General features: G+C 41.2%; 1 protein-coding gene and 1 long non-coding RNA gene across 6 annotated transcripts in view; one reads left to right on the forward strand and one right to left on the reverse strand.

The window, feature by feature from the left end:
• Positions 1 to 698: 698 nt before the first annotated feature.
• On the reverse strand, positions 699 to 4,042 carry LOC128152649 (uncharacterized). The gene is made up of 2 exons (XR_008238723.1): positions 3,536 to 4,042; positions 699 to 887 (listed from the first exon to the last, which is right to left on the reverse strand). It is a non-coding gene; the product is annotated as an uncharacterized LOC128152649 (long non-coding RNA).
• A 121-nt stretch (positions 4,043 to 4,163) lies between these two features.
• Positions 4,164 to 22,904, forward strand: part of SOX6 (SRY-box transcription factor 6) — a 384,457-nt gene continuing 365,716 nt past the window's right edge. For 2 of the 5 annotated variants that reach the window (XM_052811160.1, XM_052811166.1), the window contains exon 1: positions 4,164 to 4,278. The gene's annotated coding sequence lies outside the window, so the exon portion shown is untranslated. Of the gene's footprint in view, positions 4,279 to 5,261; positions 5,527 to 6,016; positions 6,106 to 22,904 lie in introns of those variants that run through there. The other 3 variants (XM_052811161.1, XM_052811167.1, XM_052811168.1) reach the window with 2 other exon arrangements.

Genomic DNA, 22,904 nt, shown 5'->3' on the forward strand with positions numbered 1-22,904 from the left:
CTACCCCCCCCCCTTCTTTTTTTTTTTGAAACGGGGGGGTGGAGTGGAGAGATTGTTGCTGCGGCTTTTTGCTTCACTATCAAGATGATGCACAGTTTCAAATGAAATTAAAATCTCCTTGGTCCTCTTTCCGCCAGGACAATACATTGTGTTGGCAGATGACGCTGTAAGGAATTAAGAATTTTTGTTTTCAGTCAGATCTTTAGCCTTGGGCGTTATAGAATGCAAACATCCCCTAAATTTTGAGGAGATCGCCAGAGGTTCTTGTTCTAGGGGAACTCGTATCAGCTGATGGGTTTGCTTATGAAGAAACGTGCAGTAATGTGCTTTTATCTAGTCTAACAAAACTTTCTCCCAATCGGATGATCAGGCTTTAACTTCTTTTCCTTTAGCCTTCTCTCAGATGCTGTTGATTATTTTGCAAAAGTTTCTCTGAACATCTTTAACAAGCCTATAAAAAGTCTTCATTGTCGGAGAGTGTCAGCAGAGGGAACTTATAAATATGCCGGTTAATTGTCCGGCATTAGTTGGGGAGAGAGGAGAGTTTAGAACTCGGTGAATGACTTTTAAGGTGGAATTTCTTGCCCTTTGAATCAAAACTTCTGAAACTGTTCCACCAACTCTACAGGAGTTGTAGGTTTGCTCATCATGTTAAAGATGCGGTATGTAAAACTTAGCACGCAGACAGGTCGCTTCGCTTGGTGAATATTGCTTTACTTTAACGTATTTAATGAGAGAGACGGTGCAAAATGCAATGACAACTGTGAACAGGTAAGTGCCCCGACGTGAACAGAGCGCCTCCGATCCCTTCCCTCTGCCAGGACCCACAGCAGTTCAGCATCCCTCCTCAACATCTGCTTGCGCTGGCTTCTGTGGCTGGTTTTAGCCTTAATGAAGCAAAAGAAAGGGAAGTGATTTAAAACGCCGTCTCTAAACGTATGGTAACGCTAAAAGTAAAAGCGTTTTCTTGTTTCTCGGCACGTGTGTACGTATTCACACGGCGGGTGTTCACTTATGCAAACAAAGAGGGAACCACAATTATTCCTGTGCAGCGCACATACGCGCACATTTGCATACAATGCCCAAGGAGTCCTGTTTTTCTCCCGCGGAGAAGTTGTAGCTCTCTGGCGCTGTGTGTTACATCTGTAACTTAATTGATCACACAGGGGAAGCAACAAGCTAGAGAGTATTCCTTGCGCTCCGCCTGGGAATGTGGACCCATCTCTGCCGTGTCCTGCCCCAGCCGAGTGTCATTCTCTGCATAGGATTTTCGGGAGTGCAGCGAGATGCTCCCCCGATTTGGAGCTAGGTGGGCGGTTAGATTTATCTGATGCCTTAATTATCTCTTGTCCCATTACCGCCTCGTACTTAAAGAGGAGGACGCTACATTTGAGGAGTGGGGTTGGGTTTTTTTACCCTGTTTGTTTCTTGAAAGAAAAAAAACTTCCAGTAACAAATTGCTGGGGTTGCAAACTCGGGCAGGATAGTTCGTCATTGTGTTCTGATTACATCTCTTTTCTTGCAGAGTTCATTTTTTTGCGTGCCAAAGGTACTAGTTATGCAAAAAAGTCAAGGTGTTTCCTTTACTTGCAGCAGGTTTAAATGTGTTACAAGGAAAGTGTTAATGACCAATCACGGGAATTTTTATAATTAAAGATTAAAAAGGACAGAGCAATATCTGGAAAGGCAGCTATTTCCTGTTGTTAAATCCATAGCCCAGATAACTGCAGCAAGGTGAATACTTTGAATTAGCTGAACGCAGGTGAATACAAACTCGGTATTTACAATCTTACAATTTACCCCGTCTCCGAATGTCGTTTTTTTAGTATCTTTTATTAAAATTGAAAGAATGCATGGAAATTAGCTACTATGTCCTCAGCCAGCTAATTGGGTGCTAAAGCTCTGCTAGATAATTTTTAAGTTCTGTTTCAAGGTGTTTGCTGCTTGCTGAATAGGACTTGATTGCTCCTTTTATTGTAGTGGAATTGCCAAAAATACTGTATAAAACAGGTCCGCTATTCCAAGGGGTTCTGACTTAAAACTCCTTTTCCCTGGACTCGAGACGGATGATAGTACCTCGGATAGCAAGGTAGAGGATGCAATGTGCACGACTCCAGTAGTGTGTTGAGTTTTACAGCTTGTTAACAAAATGAAATAGAGCCAGATCAGATCAGTCCTGTGCCATCACGTTAATGCTCAATTTTCATCACGTCCTTATGTAGCAAGGTTCATTCGCAGTGGGGCAGAGTATGCTTCTGGGTCTAACCTATTCCACAAATTTCTACTTGAGAGAGGAGGGAAGCGAAATCAGGCTTTCTCCTCGTCTTTTTGGCCTCTATAAGTTATGAAGCTATTTTAAAATTAAAAAGTTTCTCTGTTACTAACTGTTCCAGGCGCCTTCTGGAAAATGGGGAGAAAGTGCCAAAAATACAGAGATGAATCAACAACTTCTCTCTCTCTCTCTCATTTTGTGGGCTTGAGGTTGCTTTCCGCACTCCCATCTTAACAACAGTTTAGCCTAGGTGTGAATAATATCAAAAGAGGGAGACGTTGGCTTTGCAGCGCTGTTTGCCCACCTGATCTGCGGGCCCCTGACAGTTTGAAAGACTCTTTTATGTTTACCTTTGGCATGTAAAAATACAGCAGAGAGACTTTCTTGGGTTTGCAGTAGTCTGTGCCACTGGTTGATTTTCTCCTCAGATCCTTATAGTTTTCCCTTCTTTCTCCCAGATTTCGCCCCCCCCCCCGCCCCAATTAGCACTTCCAAGGGAGCGTGAGTTCCTAAATTGGTATTCAAGCTGATATTCAAGTCCCTATCTGTTGCCTTTTGGTAGGCAGAGAGAGAGATATTTATATATTGCCACTGCTAATCTCTCGTCGTCGCCACGAGAATCCCAACTTCAGCTCGAGTCCGTCCTAAATCAGTTTTTCTTCGCCGGTCCTACCTGTCTTTCCCTTTTAACTGTGCTCACGTTTCACCTTTCTGTTGAATACATCAGCGAATAGTTTGTGGACTCTGAGTGCCTTCTCCTCCCTCCTCTCCCCTGGGTCCCTGTAGCTGGACTCCCATCTCCAGTGCAATTTATACTTCGCGTGTCGTCTGCGTTTTACCCCGACAGGGCTGTGGGATCGGACTCCTCAGAGCCCCATCTATCAGCTGTCAGGAAGCGCTTGCTGAGCGCTTTCCTTCTCGTCCCCGCTTCCCCGCCGGTCCTTCCTTCCCATGTCCTGCGGATCGTCTCCCTCCCGCTACTTTTTTTTGCTTTGGGTTTTTTTTTTTTTAATTTAATTTTATTTGCGAGCAGGAGCCCGCAGGACGTTTTTGGCGTGTGCCTCCCCACGCACTCCCCGGGAAGCGCCGTGCCGGGCGGGGGAGGGAGGGCCGGCGTGTACCACGCCGCTCCCCCCGTGCAGCCCCGGCCCCGCGAACCGACTCTCCCGGGACCCCCCCGCTCCCCCTCCTCCTTTTCCGGCCCCTGCCCGCCCTTCCCTCCCTCCCCGCCCTCGCACCCCCTCCCCGGTAACTTTCTAGTACCTTTCCTCACCACTCCGGGCAATCAGTGGTCATTAGAGGAGAGAGGTTTAAGGTTTCATTTGTCTAATAGCAATGTGAGTGGTGATAGCTTCTCGGGGATGCGGCTGGCAGCCTGGGGTGATTTCACTTTCTGTTTTGTGCTCACTTTCTCCGCAGTTGTTGCTTTCCCCGCTCGCTCGCTCGCTCGCTCTCAGTCTCCCCCTCTCTCTCTTCCCCTCTCCCTCTCTCTCTCTGTGTTGTCTCATCTTGCCTGTGCTGTCTGGGCGGGGGAGCCCTGCCTCCTTTTGCCTTCCTCAGATCAATGCCCTGGCCACTCACTTTCTGATGTTGCACGACGGGAAATGCTTTGAATACTTACGACATGGCCGCTCACATTGATTGCCAAGATTGACAGCAGTAACCATCGCCTTCACTTGTTTCAGGAGGAAAAAAAAAAAAATAATAATGAACCTGATTGTAACCAAATCTCCAGGCAACCCATCCGCAAACTTCTAACGATCGGGATCCTGCACATCCATGGCCCGGAGAAACACCAGCAGACTCTAGTTCATTTATTTTATTTTATTTTATTTTATTTTATTTTTATTTTACCGAATTACCACCCATTTATTCCTCTTTTCTCTCCCCTTTCACCTCCTTCCCTCTTTTTTTTTTTTTTTTTAATGAAAATTACCGAAGCGCGTTGCAAAAAAAAAAAAAAGGAGGCTCTCCCAGTGCTTTGTGCCACACTGGATCCCGAGGAGGTAACCAGGAAAAAAAGCCCTATTGTGTTGTATACCTGTTGTTTGCTGTGGTGTGTAGTGCTGCGTGGCTTGGTGGTGGTGGTGGTGGTTTAATGGGTTTTCGCTGGATTTATGTCGCTTTGCAGGAGAGAATCCGGTTCCCCCTGCGCTGTCTTTAATGGGTTATTAGTTGCAATTGAGTGAAGCAGCAGCGTCCGGAGGTAGATCTGTTGTTTAGCTTTTAACATTGCTGAATTCACCCCTTCCCCCCACCTCTCCCTGCACGATTATTTACTTTTATACCACGAGGGTGTTGTTGGTGTCTTGGTTTTTTTTTTGTTTTGTTTTTTTTTTTCTTTAGGGAAAAGTAGTTATAGTCTCGTCCCCGTGCGAGTTTCCGGGGCTGTTTGAATCCCGAGGTTTCCGAGACGTTAAGGGACCCCACTACCTTGAAATCACAACACTTTCTCATCCTTCCCGAGTACAGTTTATTTTAAAATGTAGTGACAGATCAGCGTTGTATTTTAAGATCACCCACGGCAGGCGAACACATGGTGCTGGGAAGATATTGTACGTAAGGAACTAACACGAGAGGGAGAAAGAGAGAGAGAGGAAGAATAAAATCCGAAATAAATCTCCGAGAGCAGAGCGCTGCTGTCATTACTCCCAAGTGCTCGCGTGGGTTTCTCTCCACGGGTAACCCCGAAAGGCACGGGATGGAGAAAGGGAGTTTAGTGGTGCTTTTAAATTCTCCGTTAAGTTTGAGGTGGGTAACTGCTTTGAAGTTCGCCACAAATGAGTGCTATCCACGGAGCGAGGAATAATACAAAGCTACTGGAGCGGAGGTGGTAATGTTGGGTTTGGCCACACCGGGGCACTGTCCCGAGGAGTTGAAGTTCTGTGGCGGTGCCTTATCTCTCCGAGCAGAGGGTTTGGATAAAGTTCTACTGAAAACTTTAAAATTGATATCGCACCCTAATTTGTGATACACAAGGAGGGGGGAAGAAAGCAGTCCATCATCAGAGAACTCTGTTTACACCCGGGGAAGGGGAGATGTGTGCCGCTTTGTGGCAACATTCGACTTGGGATTTCTTGCTGCCTTAGCTCTTTGCCGGAGGTCATGCAAATCGACCTTAAAAGAATGCATAAGCCATAAATTAAAATAAACCCTTAGCCAGAGGCTGATCCATAAGTAGACAATACCTAACCTGGACAAAACGGCTTCCTTTGCGAGCTGAAAAAAAGAATAGTGCCTAAACTAAATGCAAAGTAAGTTTTCAGGAAGTATTTCACTTACTACTACTACTATTATTTTTTTAAAACAAAATAGTAGCAGTTGCAACAAGCGAGCGCAGCTGTTTACAGACGGTGCTGTAGGATACGAGTAAGGCAAGGTGTGTCTGGTGGAGAGCTTGTTCTTTTCCTGGCTTTCACTACCTTAGACGCTGTTTGCTTTTTGATTGGGGATAAGAAGTCTCTTTAACCATGTAAGCAATTTAATGTTTTATCTCGGATAACGCTGAAGAGTTTAGGAACAAATCTGGGTTGCCTGCAACTGTCACATGCGTGCACACAAGCTGTGTCTGTATAAAATAGTCTCGGGGCTTGTTTTTTTTTCCCGCAGTTTTTGACAATTGTTCCATTCATGATCCTGAAAGGAATCATCAGTGGGAGCTAATGAGTGTGCCTCTGCGGCTTGCCCTGCTCCGGGGAGGAGCGGGCACCGGCGCTGCCGCCGAGCCCGCTCGTGTAATGCATGCACGCGTGTACCGGCGGCGGGGTCGCCCCTGCGTGAGCGCGGCTGTGGGTAGATACGGGAGAGAGAACAGATAGGCGTGATGTGAGCAGGTACTTCCACGCGTGCATTAACAACTGAGCTGCCAGAGAGCTGCTCCTCTGCCGAGAGAGCTTCCCAGCTCCCTCTCCGAGTCGTGCGCAGCGTCGAGCAGTTAACCCGCTTTGCAGCAGGGGCTGTGTGCTTCAGCAGAGCAGGGCCTTGAGGTCAATCAGAGGGACTGATCGGATCGATTTGATTGCTGTCTTTGCTTTCTGCGGACCGTTTCATGGTGGTGTTGGGTGGTTTTTTTGGCTGGTTGTTTTTGGGTTTTTTTTGTTTTTTTTTTTTTTTTTTTAAAGGAAGGGAAGGAGTGAAAGTGGCAACATGAAAAGACAATTAGTGTTGTGTCTGAGTGGCTGGGGGGGCTGCAGGGACAGTCAGCCTGGTGGGAGCCTGGGGACGACAGATTAGTTCTGTCCTAGGGGTGTTTCCCAAAAACACAGACGGTGAAACTTTCTGTGATAAAGTAGTATATCTTCGCCTGCTGTTTGTAGATAAGGTATATGTTTATTAAGCTAATTTAAATAGCCTTCGGCATACGAGCGGCACTTTGTTCCTACTGTTCTCTTTTACCCTCATTTTAACATTTTTGATATTTCCACCTTCAGTGCTGATCGTGAGGGCAGAAGAACAGTTTTATCCAGCCCCCAAACAGGGTTTGAAGTCCAAAAATCAACGAATTTCCCTTTCTCTATCCGTGTAATGGAGTAATTTTGAAACCTGTTTTGAGACTTCGACTTGACTTGACTTGTTTTATTGACGTGCTTGTGCCCACTCATTTAATTAAGCCATTATACCATAAAGTAAATAATAAGAATGAATGTGAGATATGTGTGTGTAGTCTGCCATCATATACAAATACTTCCCCGGAAAAGACGCTTTAAAAAACTTTTTTTCAGCACACCGTGACTCTCTGGCAAGATCTTATTGCAGGTTTTTGTTTTGAGCCAGGATATTCCGCGTGTTTCTGTGCTCACAATGTTATATGCACACTACACTCGGAACATAAACAGCAAGCGCACCTAGCAGCTCTTTCTAGTAAAACTAAGAAATAATCTATTTATAGTGAGTACATTTAAAAGAAAATAATGAGGTCATTTGGAGTATGCTGCAGTTTGAGGTAGCTCGACACCTGGCAGAAACTACATGCGCGTTTTCTTCAGACTCTGCGCTATCCATAACTTTTCCTTATAATACATTCTTGTGTTAAGTGAGAAAGGCTGTTTGTAAAACAATCCCCTGGCTGGTTCCAGTGTTGGGTGAAGCTGATCCTGTAATGGCATTTTGTTTTGAACAGTTGCTGTAGTTGAAGTTCCCTCATAAGGTAAGGTGGCACTGGGTCTGAAAGGAGGTCCAAATGCCACATTTATAATTAGACTGCCAATTCAGCACATTGTATCTATTGCTATACAGGGATATACTGCTGTGTCTGGTCTCTCAATAGACTGTATTCAGAATTAGCCAATTCAACTGCTTAAACTTTGGAGTCAAATTTAGAATAGGCAATGAGAAGAGGAAAGAAAGAAAACAATAATGCTTTCTTTTTTCCTCAGCTAGCTATTAAAAGCCAAAGAATATACGGAAACCAAACCAGGCACTGCACTTGGAATCAATGCACCAAGCGCAGCCTGGCCAGCCTCGCCTGCAAAACCATTTTGAAGCGCACGTCTCCGGGGGGAGGGGAAGGTGAGCCCCGGGCATCGCTCCGAGCGCCGCTCTCCAGGCCGCTTCCCCGGCCGCCGCCGGACTCCCGCGGCCGGAGGGGGGTGGCGCGGGGGCCGGGGCCCGGCGGCGGCGACGGCCCCGGCGGGGCGCTGCCCTGCCCTGCCCCGGGGGAGGGGGGGGCCGCGCTGCGGGGCCGGGGCGAGTGCCCTGCTGCCGCCGGCCGGGGCGGCCGGGGGCCCCCCGGGCTGCCCCGCCGCAGCGGCCCGGCCCCCGGAGCGACTCGCGCCGCAAGCTCCCTCCCCGGCGGCGGGGGGGTGGGGGCTGGCCCTCCGCGCCCCGCGGAGCCCTGGCCGCTGTGGGAAGGGTTCCCGCCCCCGCGGCGGGCGGGGGCAGCCGGAGCCCCGCGGGGAAGGAAGGAGCGGCCGTCGCCGGGGGACCCTGCGCCTCCCAGGGACGCCGGGCCGCGGACTCCGGCCGCTGGCGTCTCCCCGCGTTGTCCCCGGATTTACGGTTCCTGGCTCCTTTTCTCCTGTCATACTTTTTGTTTCGCTCACTTTGATTTCTCTGGCCTCCTCCCTTAGAACTTTAATTCATTCAGCGATGAGAATGTAAGAGGCCCTTTGGTCTGCAGTCTCGCATCCCCTGCTAAATGCATTATTTTCTCTCTCTTCCTTGCAGTTCAGTACTCCGTTTCAGTACTGCTGGGAGGCTTCGCTGGGCTGCTTCAAAGCTCACTTAGTTCCCTTTTCTGCTAGATCGTAGGGTGCAAACTAGTGCCATGTGTATAACACGTAGCATAAAGGGAGTGAGACAGATGGCTGTCTCTCCTTGCATGTTACCGATTCTCTACTGAGCTTACGTAACTCTGCTTCATTTTTTCCTTCATACGTTTACACACTGGTGAAAGCGAGAAGAGAAGCAAAGCGGAGCCCATCAGTTCCCTTCGGAAGGCCGCTAGTGCCTGACTTGTAGAAAATAATAACTGAAGTCCAAAGCTAGTTGCCTTCACCTGTCAGTTTGATTTTGTTCACAAGTGGGAACTGCCAGTGCTTGTTCCCTAGCCAGTGGTTTTTAATATGTGGCCAACAATTGTTCATGGTCACTTCCAGATGAACTTCTTTTGCTCAATTGGGAAAAAAATCCCTTTGGACACGTTTTTTGCATCTTTCATTGTATTTTTAGTCAAAAGTATCCATGTATGTCTGCAGTTCTTAGAGGCCTTGGAGTATCTTGTGGTAATAAAGGCCGGAGGTTTGCATGATGATAGCAAAAACAAATACATTTTTTCTCAGTGGGCATTAGAAAGTTTCTTTAGTCATGGCCTTGTATCTGCTAAAGACTGTAATCACCTTGGGAGATACCACTTCAGGAAGCATATCCATTAATCTTTTACACTTGGTTTGATTTCCCCCTTAAAAGTGTATAGATCACACTTAAAAGGCTTCTGTCAATTTATTTATTTATTTATTTCACGGAACAAAAATTACTTAGGGAAGAGAAGTCGCGATGCACTTTTCTTTATACCCCATACAATGGGGTGATGTATATTTCTTTTTCCATAGTATGACTTTAAAGATCAGCGGGCTGGTTTGGCAGAGGTTGTGTGTAATGACTAACATTTTAAAAGTTATGTAAATAGGGGTGTTTGTATATATATAAGCTATGTCAACTAAAGTGATACAATGACATATTTTTAAAACATTTCAGTTAATATAGTAAATCACAGAAACAGAAACATTGAAACATTCCTGCATGATGTCAGAACCTGCAAGAGAAGTACTGCTTTATGATGTGTTCGGTAGTTCACATACAGCTTATTCGTCAAGTAGTAGCAAAACACAAAGATGCACATTTCAAGTTTGTGCCTTAGTAAGCCGATTGCTATTCGTCTCTTTCAGTGTCTTTTTGTGTGATTTTTATTTACACCATTTTCTATTTTTTCCTTAGGTAGAATAGCAAGAATGGGAACTTTAGGGGACTTGCTACCAAACCACAGAAACTGAATTTCCTTTTATTTTGTATATGAGCCATTCAGAATTTTTTAGGCACACAATTCTCCCACAGTATTTATTGATGTATCATTCCAGGCCATGACATCATATTGTGAAAAAAACAAAATCTGGTAAAATCCTGCCATTAGTAAGGTTGTGTACTGGACTGGTGTGATGTCTGTATGAAATACATGTATATTTATTTAGATGTAGTTCTGCGCAGAAGGGAGAGATCTGATAGACGTATTTGCTGGAAAGCAGCCGTATTTCTACAGTGATAAAACTGGATAATTACATGTTCCCAAAGCCTTTTCAGCACAGAAGTAGGTGTTCTTTTAAAACATTATTCTGTGGCAACAACAAATATTTGTGACATCACTGTAAGAGGTTTCCTGCCAATTTTTAGTTTACTGTCTTTCGGAAAGTCTAGAGTTCTTTGGCACTGGTGAAACTGCTACACATACCCATCGTATATTCAAGTATTCAGTGAAGTTTTAAATAATTCTCTTTCAATTAGTACAACAGGAACCTGAAAAATAGATTTTCTCTTAAAGAAACAAGAATCAGTACATAGACATTTCTTTCCTCCTCTTGTATATTTTAAAATACTCATATCAGTTTTATGTTTACTGTTTTGTCTCCTTAAATTAAGAAGAAAAAAAACAGTATCCCAAGTTTGACAATCATTGCTTGGAAATTAGCTTAATCAAATATTTCTTGAGCCTTGTGAATTGGAAAGAGTAATATAAAATTAGATACATTGGTAAACTAGGTTAATCGGAGTCATTAATTTACAGTGGAGAATAAATAGCTATCAATTGACGTTTTTTTGAAGTCAGGCGAAACATTCCATCAAGTTAATGTGTTTAAGGGTATCATATCAGGGACAGACAGGTACTAGAAGTGATAAAAACCAGATAACCTGCAACAAAATGATTTACAGATGGGTCATTATCTTCTATAGGGAGGTTTCACGGATCATATTCTTTATAAAAAGAGAATGTAATTCTATAGAGCTAGGAGAATTATCTAAATAGGTCTGAATATTTAATGTTTTTTCTAAGTGACTAGTAGAATTTGTCAAAGCAAAATTTCTTAGCCTTCTTACAGGCAGCATATTGATGTAAAATATAGAAAAGTACTGGGTTTGTATTTTAAGTATTCTTTATGTTTATTTTACCTGTTTGATAAAGTAAAGCTTGGGAAACATTTTGCTTCTTCCCGTGTGAACTTTGTAGTGCATACCTTTAAAATATACACAAAAAAGTTACGTACAAATTTAGGAAAAAAAAAAAGGCCAGAAAGTTTGATATTAGTGATTTATTTGATTTCAGAACCTCTTTCATACAGCAAGTGGCTAAGTCGCATCTTTTCCATCGGTGGTAAGATGGGATGTCATTGAAATATTTTTTCTTTCTTCTTGAGCTAGACAGAAAGGCGTACAGTCAATTGTTTTTCCGGTCGCTGGTAGACTGACATAAGGCAACAGCAAACTCTAAAACCTCAGAGGTACAGTATTGATTTGATTCCTAACTGCAAATCCTTCATATCATTGCTCCAAATATCTAACTTTACACCAAAATTACCCATTCTTTTTATAGTGACACCATGCTTAGTAAAAAACTTCTAAGCACTGAGGTCAGGTGTTGAGATTGGATTCTAGTTTATTTTTTATGAATCAGATAAAGATTTCTGTGCATGAGACCGTATGTGAAGATGAGAGAACAAGAACATTTCCATATCAAAGGCAATATATCTGAGGCTGCATAGTAATTAAAATGCAGTGGTTTGGACTCTGTGCACTAGCACTTAGTTGGGACCTTGTGCAGCATGCAGGCGGTTGTCTCTTGCATACTTCTAGAAATATACTTATAATTTTGTACAAACATTTATGCCAGTCCACACTTTTCTGTGGATAATTTGTATTTCATCCAAACCATTCAAAGTAGAAGTTATTTTTTGAGCAACCCCCTCATTATGGCTTTTGTGCATCAACTATTTTTATTCTGGTTGTTTGTATTTCCTCTTACCAGAATGATGGCTTGTTTATAGTCCTATTTTTTTGTGTGTTTCTCTAAGACCCCTTCCATATACCACTGAAATTTTACTACTTGCTTGAAATATCTTGTATTAAAACCAAAAATGCTAATATCTTTTCAGATTTATTGAAGATGGTGTGATTTCTTACATACCACACTTTATGGCAAATTAAATGCATGTGCTGGAACATAGTATTTTTAATGAAACAATATGTATTTACTAATTCCAACTAACTGTTACACATCATAAGGAGAATTAATACATTACTCCAAGGACCTGCCAATGTGGGAAAATTGACGTAAAATACTACAGGGTGCTCCCTATCTGGACACTCTTTTCTGGAATAAATGTGACACTAATTCCTGAGTAGATCGCCTGGTGAGGAGCTGTTCCGGAAGGGCTGCTGTTGAATTGTTTACTTCATAAACTGTATTGGTCAGCGTCCCAGTGCGGAGGAGGCAGTGAGTGCTGCAAATTTCCTCATTACTCATAGATACTTGTTCTACAGAGGCTCTGTCCATTAATGCTCCAAAACTATTGAGGTGAAGCTTTTAGGAAGTCTTCATATTTAAACAGATGTTTGTACTGTGAAAGTACTGTATTACAATCTTGCAATCTCGCTTCATTTTGTCTAGTTTTAGATTACAATTGGTGTATGAATACGTGCTTTGAGCTAGAATATCACACTTTGAGAGATTGTTCTGCATGCTTTTTACATCTGTATTATTGTTGTGGATGGGCTTGTTAAACTGAATTCCTGACCATTTGTGGTTAGTAAAAACCTGTGGTATTTTTGCACAAGTAGGGGGGTTAACCTCAATGTCATGGCCTAATTCCAGCTAAGATAGGATGTAGTTGCGCATCTACATTCTTCTTATAGTTTTAACTGGCTCAGTTAATCCTCACTTCCTTTCCTAAATGTGGTAGTGTAGCGTGCTAATGACACTTGCAGCATTTTACCTTAGAACTACCAAATTCAGCTATTGAAGTAATAGGTGGAACTAGATAATGAGTCACATTTTTAGAGCTTTCTGGATAACAGGGATGCCATATGCCTGACTGGCTTATTATTATTAGAATGAACATTTTGAAGGATTTAATATATATACTGTTTTAATGTTGAGCTATTTCAGAGGAATATTTTCATATAATTTGGTATTTGACAGATTCTCAGCTGGCATGAGCCAGTGTAACTCCATTTACCTAAGTGGAAGGGTGCCATTTTACTCTAGCCACAAGTGCATTCCTTAGGACATGATGCAGTTTCTTCTGGATTCCATGGAAAGACCTTTCTGTGACTGTGCTGGGGGGGGGGGTTGCATGTGAAGGCCTTGTTTGCACTGGATTCACTGTAGCAAGTAACTTGGTTTCAGTTAGGGTGGAATCAGGTTTGGCACCATGATGTTGCTTATGGCTTAGGATGACATTGACAGGAGCTCATCTCACGTAAACTACCTGTTAGATCAACTGTCTCTCCAAATCTAATCTTCCAGTGGGTCTTCTGGTATAGTATATGCAGTTTGTGGGGATTCTGACTGCTGACTTCCTGTAATGGTGGAGGCTGTGCCTGTGCGTTTTCTTTTTTTTCTTTCAATCCCACCTGATCTGCTGAGGGCAGATTATCTTCCTGCAGATCCTTTCATATTTTTCTTCTGCTGAGGTGTTCATGTAGGACATTACAGTAAGAATGTACTTTATTCAACCTTTAGTGCAAGTATATGTAGATGTGCACATGAAAATTTTTTTATGTACATAAGCCGACATGTTTCAACATATTTTTAGTAGTATTTTTGCTATGGTAGTGCCTATGATTGAGATTTTGTATTCACCTCTGGTTTATATGCGTATGTTCTTACATTCTGCTATCTATATCTATTATCATTGCTTGTCCAGAAGGTGAAAGATGAACTTTAGGAAAACCTTTTCATGCTTTCTGGTTGCCTTCTATAGGCTCTAGTTCCCGTTGTACTACCTGTTCTTTCCACATAGAACTTATGGTACCTGTGGTATTTCTCTTTGAAAGTAACAATGGAATCTTTTCATTTGTTTCAAAACAAGTTAGATATGATCAGCTCTTCATCTTGATTTCATGAGCTAGAAGGTAGTTAACTGGTTTTGGGATGTGATGATGGCTACACAGGCTGAGGAGTACGTTCAGAGAAGTGTAGTGAGTTGGTAAAATGTGAAACAGAAGAGATCAAGAAAGAAAGGTCTTGCCACCTAATGCTCTAGAAAAAGGAGTAAGATAAAACAGTCTCATTTCTGCTGAGTGGTAGTACAACAGATCTTTTGTACTCTTCTTAGTGGCGTTGTTTATGTATTTTGATCACTCTTAGAATCCCCCAAGTTACATACCTGTCAGCATACCTGCCAGAGAAAAAAGGAACGTTCCTATGCTAGAAGATCTGCCTAGAGTTAAAGTACTGAGTGGGCAATCACTTTGCTGCCTTAAGGTGGAAGAACATGCTAATATCAGCCATTCTGGCATCTGGCTACTTTGGACTTGGAGAGCAAATGCTATTAGCCTTTCTACTTCAAAGCTGTATTGTTGCTGCAGGTAAATAAATCACAGGTTCCCTTTATTCTTCAAGAATGACTTACACAGGTTGGGGATATGTTAGTTTATGCGTTATCATGCCTTCAGTCTTCTACACTGTATGCATGATGCTCCCAAGGGATAGCAAGTTTCAGGTAGCCCCTGCTAGGCGCAACAATCCCTCTGATTTTTCATCCTTTGCTGCCTCTGTATATGAACTCATACAGACATAGTGGAATCAGTTCAGGTGTGTCTTTATGCTCACCCACGATGCTCAACCTATTGTTCAAGGGACCACGTCTACTGAGTATTCAAGCAGTTAAGCGGGCCTTTGTTCCCTGCTTTGCAGAGCTTCCCTCAGCCTTTGGTGAAAGCCAAAAAAGTTTTCTTTTCTTTCCTTGCTTGTGTACACAGCCTTTCCTTGTGATTCCTTTTTTTCCTCAGTCAGTGAAAAATCTCATTATTTTAATCTTCACCATTGCCTCTAAACAATAATGATTCAATCTGTAATGTTTATTTTAAGTATGTAACAAAAACTCTAATTAGCGATGGTAGTGGAGATACACCAGCATGTATTTTAGTGCAGATATACTGCCATGCATTTTATGGGGTGAATGGGTGTGTCCCCTAGCAGTTGATTTGAAAACACCGTTGCACAACACTCTGAGATGGAATGGGGTCAAATTACAGACCCAAAGTCAAGGTGATGGTGTAAAAGGGAAAGGCTTTGAATTCTGTGAGTGTTACATATAGTCTTCTCAGGGAAAGAGAAAATGTGGATAGGAGAGAGAAGGTAGTTGAGGGACCTAAAGAGTAATTACTGAGGATTTGCTGGAGTTTCTAATTTATGAAGTCCTCCCTCGAACAGGTTGAATTCCATTTTCCATGATGTGAGTATATTGTATAACATGACCAAAAGCAAAAGGAACAGGAGAAAATTGTTTTCCTGAATTGTATGTAAGGGTGATTTCTTATAGAAGTGCAAACTTCAAGGCATAAGCTGTTCCTGATTCTACTTCTGATGGATTCCTTCCCCCCACACCCCAGTCAAAGTGGCACAGAAATGCCTAGAAATGCCTAGGATAACAAATAAACCAGTAAGAGACAAATCCAGCCCCAAATTGTTTTTGATTACTGCACTCCTCTTGTGGAAGACTTTCTATTTCAGTAATTCAGCATGGGGTGATTAGATAAAGAAGGTGAAGGCTCCTTTCCCCTTGCACTAAGTGTGGCTCCCACATGATACTTCCTGTCTTTCACATATTGTCTCTTTAGTATCGATAGCAACTAGATGCAAATCAGCATGGCATCTGCTAGTTTGTTTTCAGCTGACCGGGCTAAACAGCAGATATGGAGTTTATCGCCAGGAGGCTGTGACCTCATCACAGACAAGTGGCATTCCTACAAGTAGGTAATGAAGCACCCCTGTTGAGTGTAGCTAAAGTCCAAATCCTCAGTAGAGTTATTAAATATTCAATTTAAATGAATTTTGTCTCTTCCAAACTTTAAAGCTGTCCCTTGATTTTTTTAAATCCACTCGCTGTTGAAGCTGGAACAGCAGCTGTCGCTGGTCTCTGCTGATGCCACACTGTGCTGAACTGGGCCTTCCTGAACATGTGTGGGAGAAAAGAGGGGATGGAAAAACAAAGGGGGAGGAAAAGGAAGGGAAGGGATATGAAAGGACAAAGATGGGAGGGAGGAGTTAATGTGTTGAACTGAATAGTAACTGTAACACTCTTATTGCTGTTGAACATGCATGGAGAATATCTGTAGACAGACAGTATTTGGTAATAGCTTGATACATTTAAATTATTAAAACTTCACTATATAGATGGTGTAATGCTGTCTTTTTGAGAAGATAACATGCAGTGGTCAAAAAAGTCCCCTTTAGTGCTTGCTGTGTTCAAGGCTCAACTCCATATTCCTTTTCCGTTGCTCATCAAGTTGTTCACAACAAATGCTTTGGGACACGAGTTATCTGTCCTTGCTGTCTGAGAAAAAGTAGGCTTCTGGGGAAGGTTTGAGTGGATCAGTTTGGTCATTTTTGTATTTTTTATCAAGTTTTGTATGTGTACATAAATTTTATTTATATGAACAGCCTGTGAATACTTAGCATGAATCTCAAACATTTTTGTGTTTTACTGATCCTTCTAACAACTGATTGATAGCAAATATTGTTGAAAGGCTTTACAGATTCTGAATTATCAGTATAAATTAGTAATCCCAATACACTTGCACACCAATTTGTGGTCTGACAGTTGAATGTGAAATGAAATTTTTTTTTTTATGTCTTTAAAATAGTTGTGAGTGATAGAGTGGTAGCTTTTTGGTCTTGTAAGCGATGAAGGTTTGAGACTAGCTAAAAGCAAAGCAAAGAAATGAAATAGGTGCTTTAGAACCTGAAGTAGTCAGTTTCTGTGGATGGGCAGAGAGGGAGAATTGAATGAGAGGAAACGAGAGGGGAAAAAAGGAGGAAAGGGGATAGGGTGAAAAGCAGAGAGTCAGATCTGTGGGGAGGCCAGATCAGCATTAGTGGATGCAGCCTTTCAAGGCATGCTTAATGACTTTGTTCTCCTTCTTCACTTATACTCTTCCACTTTCCAAGAAACTGAGGATGAGATATCAAAATCAGCATTTCTGTCACTCACAATCAAACGGGATATTAATTGAGCTTAGAGTGGGAGTAATGACGGAAAAGCTGTTGATAACTGGGATGTATAACCTTCAGAACTGGGAATATTGTGTTACGTAAAAGGGAAAAATAGTTTTCCTATGTTCTCAACTTTCTGGAAAGTTATGCAGTTCTTGTGCTTTTAGTGATAGTTTTTTTGGACTTCCCGTGATAGACAATTCTTTCAGAAGAACTAGACCATGACCTGCAGTCTTCCAGTTGTGCATGTTAGGCTGGGCTGCGTCCACTGCACCATGTTTAAATAACTGAGACACAGGCTGGCCTGTGAGTTGTATTGTAGAGGTAACAAATAGGGAGCCAGTCCAAAAATACAAGAAATGTGAAGCTTTATCATAAAAGGCATTGAGCCACTGAAACTTCCAGGGAAGGATCTGTATATCCTCAATGTGTCTCCTAAGGGTGACCAGGGTTAGTAGGATCATCCATTACTGTGGCTTGATTGGAATTCTTGAGCATGTAAAAATATGCCATGGTGCATGTCAGCTCTTTTTCTTGGTGAATGCTATAGGCCAGGGTTCCCCATAGCAATGTTCTGTCTAGTTAAAGCTGCTAGCTTGTGGCAGTTGACTGTCTGATAATTTTAGGGTCACTTTATTACTGGTTATGCATGTTCACCATTTCTATTCTGTGCCACAATGCAATATAGGTGTCCAAATGAGGCACAGCAGCCACTACACAAAAGTCTTTCACAATTTGTTTTGAATCTTGTTTCAGACATGAAGGTGCATGTGATTCTTTCTATTCCCTTTAAGTTTCTCTGTGCAAATTCTCACTTGATTAATGTGTCAGTATCTTTCGGTATCTTATTAAGCTTTTTTAAAATTCAGATTCTAATAAAATGCCTTTACTTATGTTTAAAAATATTTGGTATATCATTTTTTTGCAATTAATATGGCCCTGAAAAAAAAAAAAGGCGGAACATAAAACAAACAACCCCTTTTGCACACAGATAAAAGGCAGTTTAACATTAGCCATGACTTGTTTGATGTGAGAAATTAATTTATTTGCATTTTGCTCTTCTGCTGTTTTTCTTGTCTGAAAGCATGCTCGGTGTCACTCCAGTTTTCATAGGTCACACTTGGGCCTCAGTCTCCTCGTGGTGAATTCCAGAGCTGTGGTAAAGGCAATTGCTGGGTAAGACATTCTGATTTGCCAGAAATCATTGACAGCCACAGGCTGCCTGTTCTCTGGTGTTGGAGCCATAATGAATATGATCAGATGTGTGAAGAGCAGTTTGCCTCTCATCACAACTTTTGTATTAAATAGCAATGATGAATTGGATAGTTGGCATTTATTCCCAATAATTCAGGCAATGATGATTCTTACAATGGAACTCAGCAGCACATTTTTTTTTTCTCAGCCAGAGGAGCTGATGGGCTTTGGTGATTTTTCTAGGCCTAAGGGAATTTTTTTTTTTTTTTTTTTGACACCCAAACCAAAAGAAAATGCTGCCGTGGACCACAGGGATGGCTGCTGAGCCCTCATTCTTCTACTTGTAGTTGCAGAACTCATAATCTCTGAATGGTTCACGTCTTTGGAATGAAGTTTGGAGTTATCGACTAAGGCAGGTAGAAAATTCATTTGCTTGAGCTCTTTCAGGTCCAGCTGATAACACTTGGGGTTCAAATTCTGGAAGACACCAAGTGCTCTGGTCCTAGTTCAACAGACTATATAAGCAGATGCTGAGCTTTAAAGCCTGTGAATAACCTCAGTGGGAATGAGACTATGTATGTGCTTAAAATTCAGCATGTAGTTAAGTACTTTGTTCGGTTGGAGCCAACGTGCTTAGCACTTTGGAGGACTGAATCCTTATTCACTAGTGGTGATTTATAGATTTTTTTGGCTTATGAATTTCCTCACTGACCTGCACCTTTGTTTAATGGTCAGCCCGCAACATGGTCAGGATTAAAAACTTCTGGGGCTTGTTTTGTCTAGAAGGCTATGGATAACCTCTAGAGGGAATGGCTCATTTTACGTAATTACTGATGCTAAATAAATATCTTCTCTATAATCAACTTATGTTTAATATTAAATTGCTAAAATTTTTGATCAGGAGACCAACGTTTGACCCAGATTTTATTTCTTCCCTCGTTTAGAACTTTGTTGTTTATCTGCAGAAATTAATAATGCCTGTCTACAATTAGTATATCAAGTTTTGAAGATAAGTTATATTTGTTTATAATGACTTTTTCTGTCTCCAATTTCTCTCTCTTTCTACCAGCTTTTTTTCTCATTCTGGAAGAGTGTTCTTCAGGCAATAATTAGCAGTGGGCTTTATCTGAATTGAGATCTCTAGGCAGTTCTGTCAGATATCTGGTCTTGACTCAAAATGTCTTGGCCACGTAAGGTAATGGTTCTAATTGTTTTCTTCCTTCTCTCACCTGTTCTGCTGCAAAGCATAATCTTGGCACTACCTTAATGGTGTTAGAATTACAGAAGCCAGAGAATCTTTTTCTGTTATTGTATGATTATTCCCAATTATATTTTTCAATTTTTACCTACATATTTGTCCATTATTCTCTCTAAATTAATGACCAAGCATCATAAAGGATCAACTGAACAAACTGAATTAAAAAAAAAAATCAAACTCAGGAGAATCCTAGATGCCTCAGGCAAAGGTAACGGGTGCCGTTTCTCCTCAGCAGGAACAAACCTTGGTCTTCTCAAACCAGTGAGGAAAGAGAATTTCATTGTCTCTGTAAGAGGTTTTTGCTTGCTCCCACCAAGATGGAATAGGGGTACAGCTAAGTGCTAGCTTAAATCTTGACTGTTTGTCTTTCTTTTTATGCTCCATCTTTAAAATAGCTGAGGTAAAGTATATATATATATAGACTAGATTAGAGTGTAGACAGGCGTGCTGTTGCATGTCTAGCTGGAGGGACAGAAGAAATCATACGTTTAGCTCTTCTTTCCTGCCTCTCAGCTGAGGTGCAGTAAATGACTGTGTGAATGCTTCAAATGTAATGTCACTGTGTGGCAAAGGGAGTGAGTTGAAACCACAGCTCAAACCATGTAATGTCTAAGTGGAGGGACAGTAAGTTCTAGCAGGGAGAGCAGTGGCTTCTTAAACAATTCTAGCTGCATTCATAAAAAGAGGAACAATATATGCCTCTCGTGTAGCTCAGGGAGCGGTGGCCGCCAGTACTTAGGGCACTGAATGGGGAGGTAGGAGAACTTGCATTATCTATTGTTTTGATGCTGCCACAGACTGTGATTACAAACATGTTACTTTACTCACAGTACCCTTCTTTCCTCTTGTGTGATCTACTTAGACTACAAGGTGTAAAGAATATCTCTAACTCAGTGTTTGTACCATGGCTATCGTATTTAAGTATGTTCTGGGAACAAATGCTGAGAGTTGCAAATATATAAGCAGATAGTTTTTAATGCTGCTGTATGGATATGTGCTTTGAATCCACAAGTAGAATCTCATTTCCAGTTCAGTGTCAGTAAGGTCCGACGTGACTAAAACACTACGAATTATTTTTTGCCAGCTACCAGAGATTCATTGAAGGAGGATGGTGAAGCACAGATACTTTTCAAAAACATTTATCACTTCATGACTTTTAAAATTAGATGGCCCAAGAATTCTTTTGAGAAATTTGAATGACAAAAATGTTCCCAGTTCTATATGTACTACCAAATACATAAAAAATTGTGCCAGTGACATTTTTATCTCGATCTGAGTTCAATTTTCTGTTAATGATTACTAGGTTTTTGTATTTTTACTATTATTCTAAAGGCTTATTCAGCTTGACAGTTGTAGGATTAAGCTTTACAAACAAAAGGATAATATATCCTATGTTTACAAGTTAGCCAGAGGCCAGGTTTTATAAACTTTAAAAATATAGCTATTGCTAGTTTATAAAATGGACTAGTCAGCTTTCCAAGAGAGAAAATAAATCGAGCAATGGAGCTGATTTCCATGGGAGCTTGGTACTCTCATGTATAATAATATATTTTGACCTAAAGCAATGTTACTCACAAATCTTAAAAATGTTTCGAAAGAGGTAAAAATATGGAGCGCAAAGCAGGGACATATGGGGCCTGATTCTGTAAGTATCTTACACCTCCTGTGAGAGCCTTTAGTTCCATTGAAAGGGGTACTGAACAAGTGACATTTGGTACCATTCAGAACAGGGCCATGTAAGATTTTAGAATCTGATCTTTCCGATGCTTTCTGTCAGATGCAATGGTTTTCATGAGCTAAAATCTGATAATAAGTTCACAGGTGGGCCTGTAATCACCTGTGTTAGCAACAGAGAAAAATATCTTATGCTTTCTGCTGAAAGCCATCTAGCAACACTTTTAATCTTAAAATTTCAACTCAAAACAGAAGAGATCCAAAGGTCATAGCAAGCAAAATAATAAATTTCAGAAGAGAATATAGGATGCATCGGGCAACACAAGTATCTTTATTTACAAGCATAAAATTTAAAGAAATTCCTTGTAAACACAGATTCCTGTTCTATCATTTGCAGCATAGGAACAATTCATCTTCATGTCGGAGCAGTTGTATTTACAACAGGTGAAAAGAACATATCAGATGAACTATGGCTGCAATGCAGGACATTTTTTTTTTTTTTTTAATAATGGTGATATATTTAAAATGATGAAATCAGATTTGCCAGTGACTCTGGTGCACAGGTCTCCTGTAGCACTGAGAAGGTGCTGCCCTGTTAGTTCTCAATCTTGTCACTTCTGGGGAACAGCAGTGAAACTGTTTGTTCCTGACAGCAGACAGCCCCACTGCAGGGCCCTGGTTTCATGTTACATTAAGTATTAGTGCTGTTCTTTCAGGAGCTATTATGCTGTGACATCAAAGATTTTCTGACAGGGCAGTTGTAGGTTAGCACTGAAGTTGTCTACTGAAATTTTTAAGAATGGAATTAAATATATATGATCAGATTTAATATGAGAGATCGGAAACTGCATATAAAATGGAGTTAGTGGTTAAAGAAAGCTGCAAGAATAATTATTTGGTTTGGCCTATTTGTCCTTTCTTGTCCAAGGCAATTTTTATTGCCTTTAATTTCTACAGCAGTTCCAAAAATACTGCCATATGTTAACATTTTTGTGCAACTGCTAATTTTCTGAAAAATGTTGTGTGAAACAGGAGGAAAAGGACTTTTATAAAATAAGTGTTCAGTATAGCCCCTGCAGTGCATATATAAATTAAGCCTTGAATAATAATTGTAGTAGCCCAAATTCTTTTTTTACTGATTGCCTAATTACTTAAAAGGATCAAGATACACATTCTAAATAGTAAGAAAGCAATTTAAATGGCAAGCAAAAGCATAATAGTGATTTCTGAGACTTGCGTCTTCTTGTAAGGGAGAAACTGTAACTGTGTATAGATTGCAATTTCAACTATTGTTCTTTGGAAATTCTGAGTCCAGTTTCTGTCCAACTTAAAGGGAAGATGATAGGAATTTGAAACTAACTGGCTGTGTAGCTGTTCAGGACAAAAAAAAAAAATTCTTGAACATGCACATCTTCAAATGTTCCTGTAGATTCTTATGTGGTGAAATCAGCGTTGCTACAACTATAAAATCACTATTATGCTCTGATGAGGCAAGTTCAGTGACAGGAAATATCAAAATTAATTTTGGAAACACGTCTGCATATTTTTGATTACGTTACTAAGGCATTTGTTCCATTTAGTATCAAGCAAATGAATCATCCATTAAAAATGAAAATGTGTACAATAGAGTAATACTTTTCCAGTAAAAAAACCACCAAAACCAACTGAGAAGTTGAACAAAGGTGTTTAGTCATAAACAAGACACCAGCATAATTTGTGCTTTATATTTAATACTTACTCTCAGGCATGAGAAAAATTACATAAAGAATGTACCTCTTTCTTTGTAATGGGATTTTTTTTTC

The sequence above is a fragment of the Harpia harpyja genome, chromosome 16, assembly GCF_026419915.1.
Source record: "Harpia harpyja isolate bHarHar1 chromosome 16, bHarHar1 primary haplotype, whole genome shotgun sequence".
Taxonomy (NCBI): Eukaryota; Metazoa; Chordata; class Aves; order Accipitriformes; family Accipitridae; genus Harpia; species Harpia harpyja.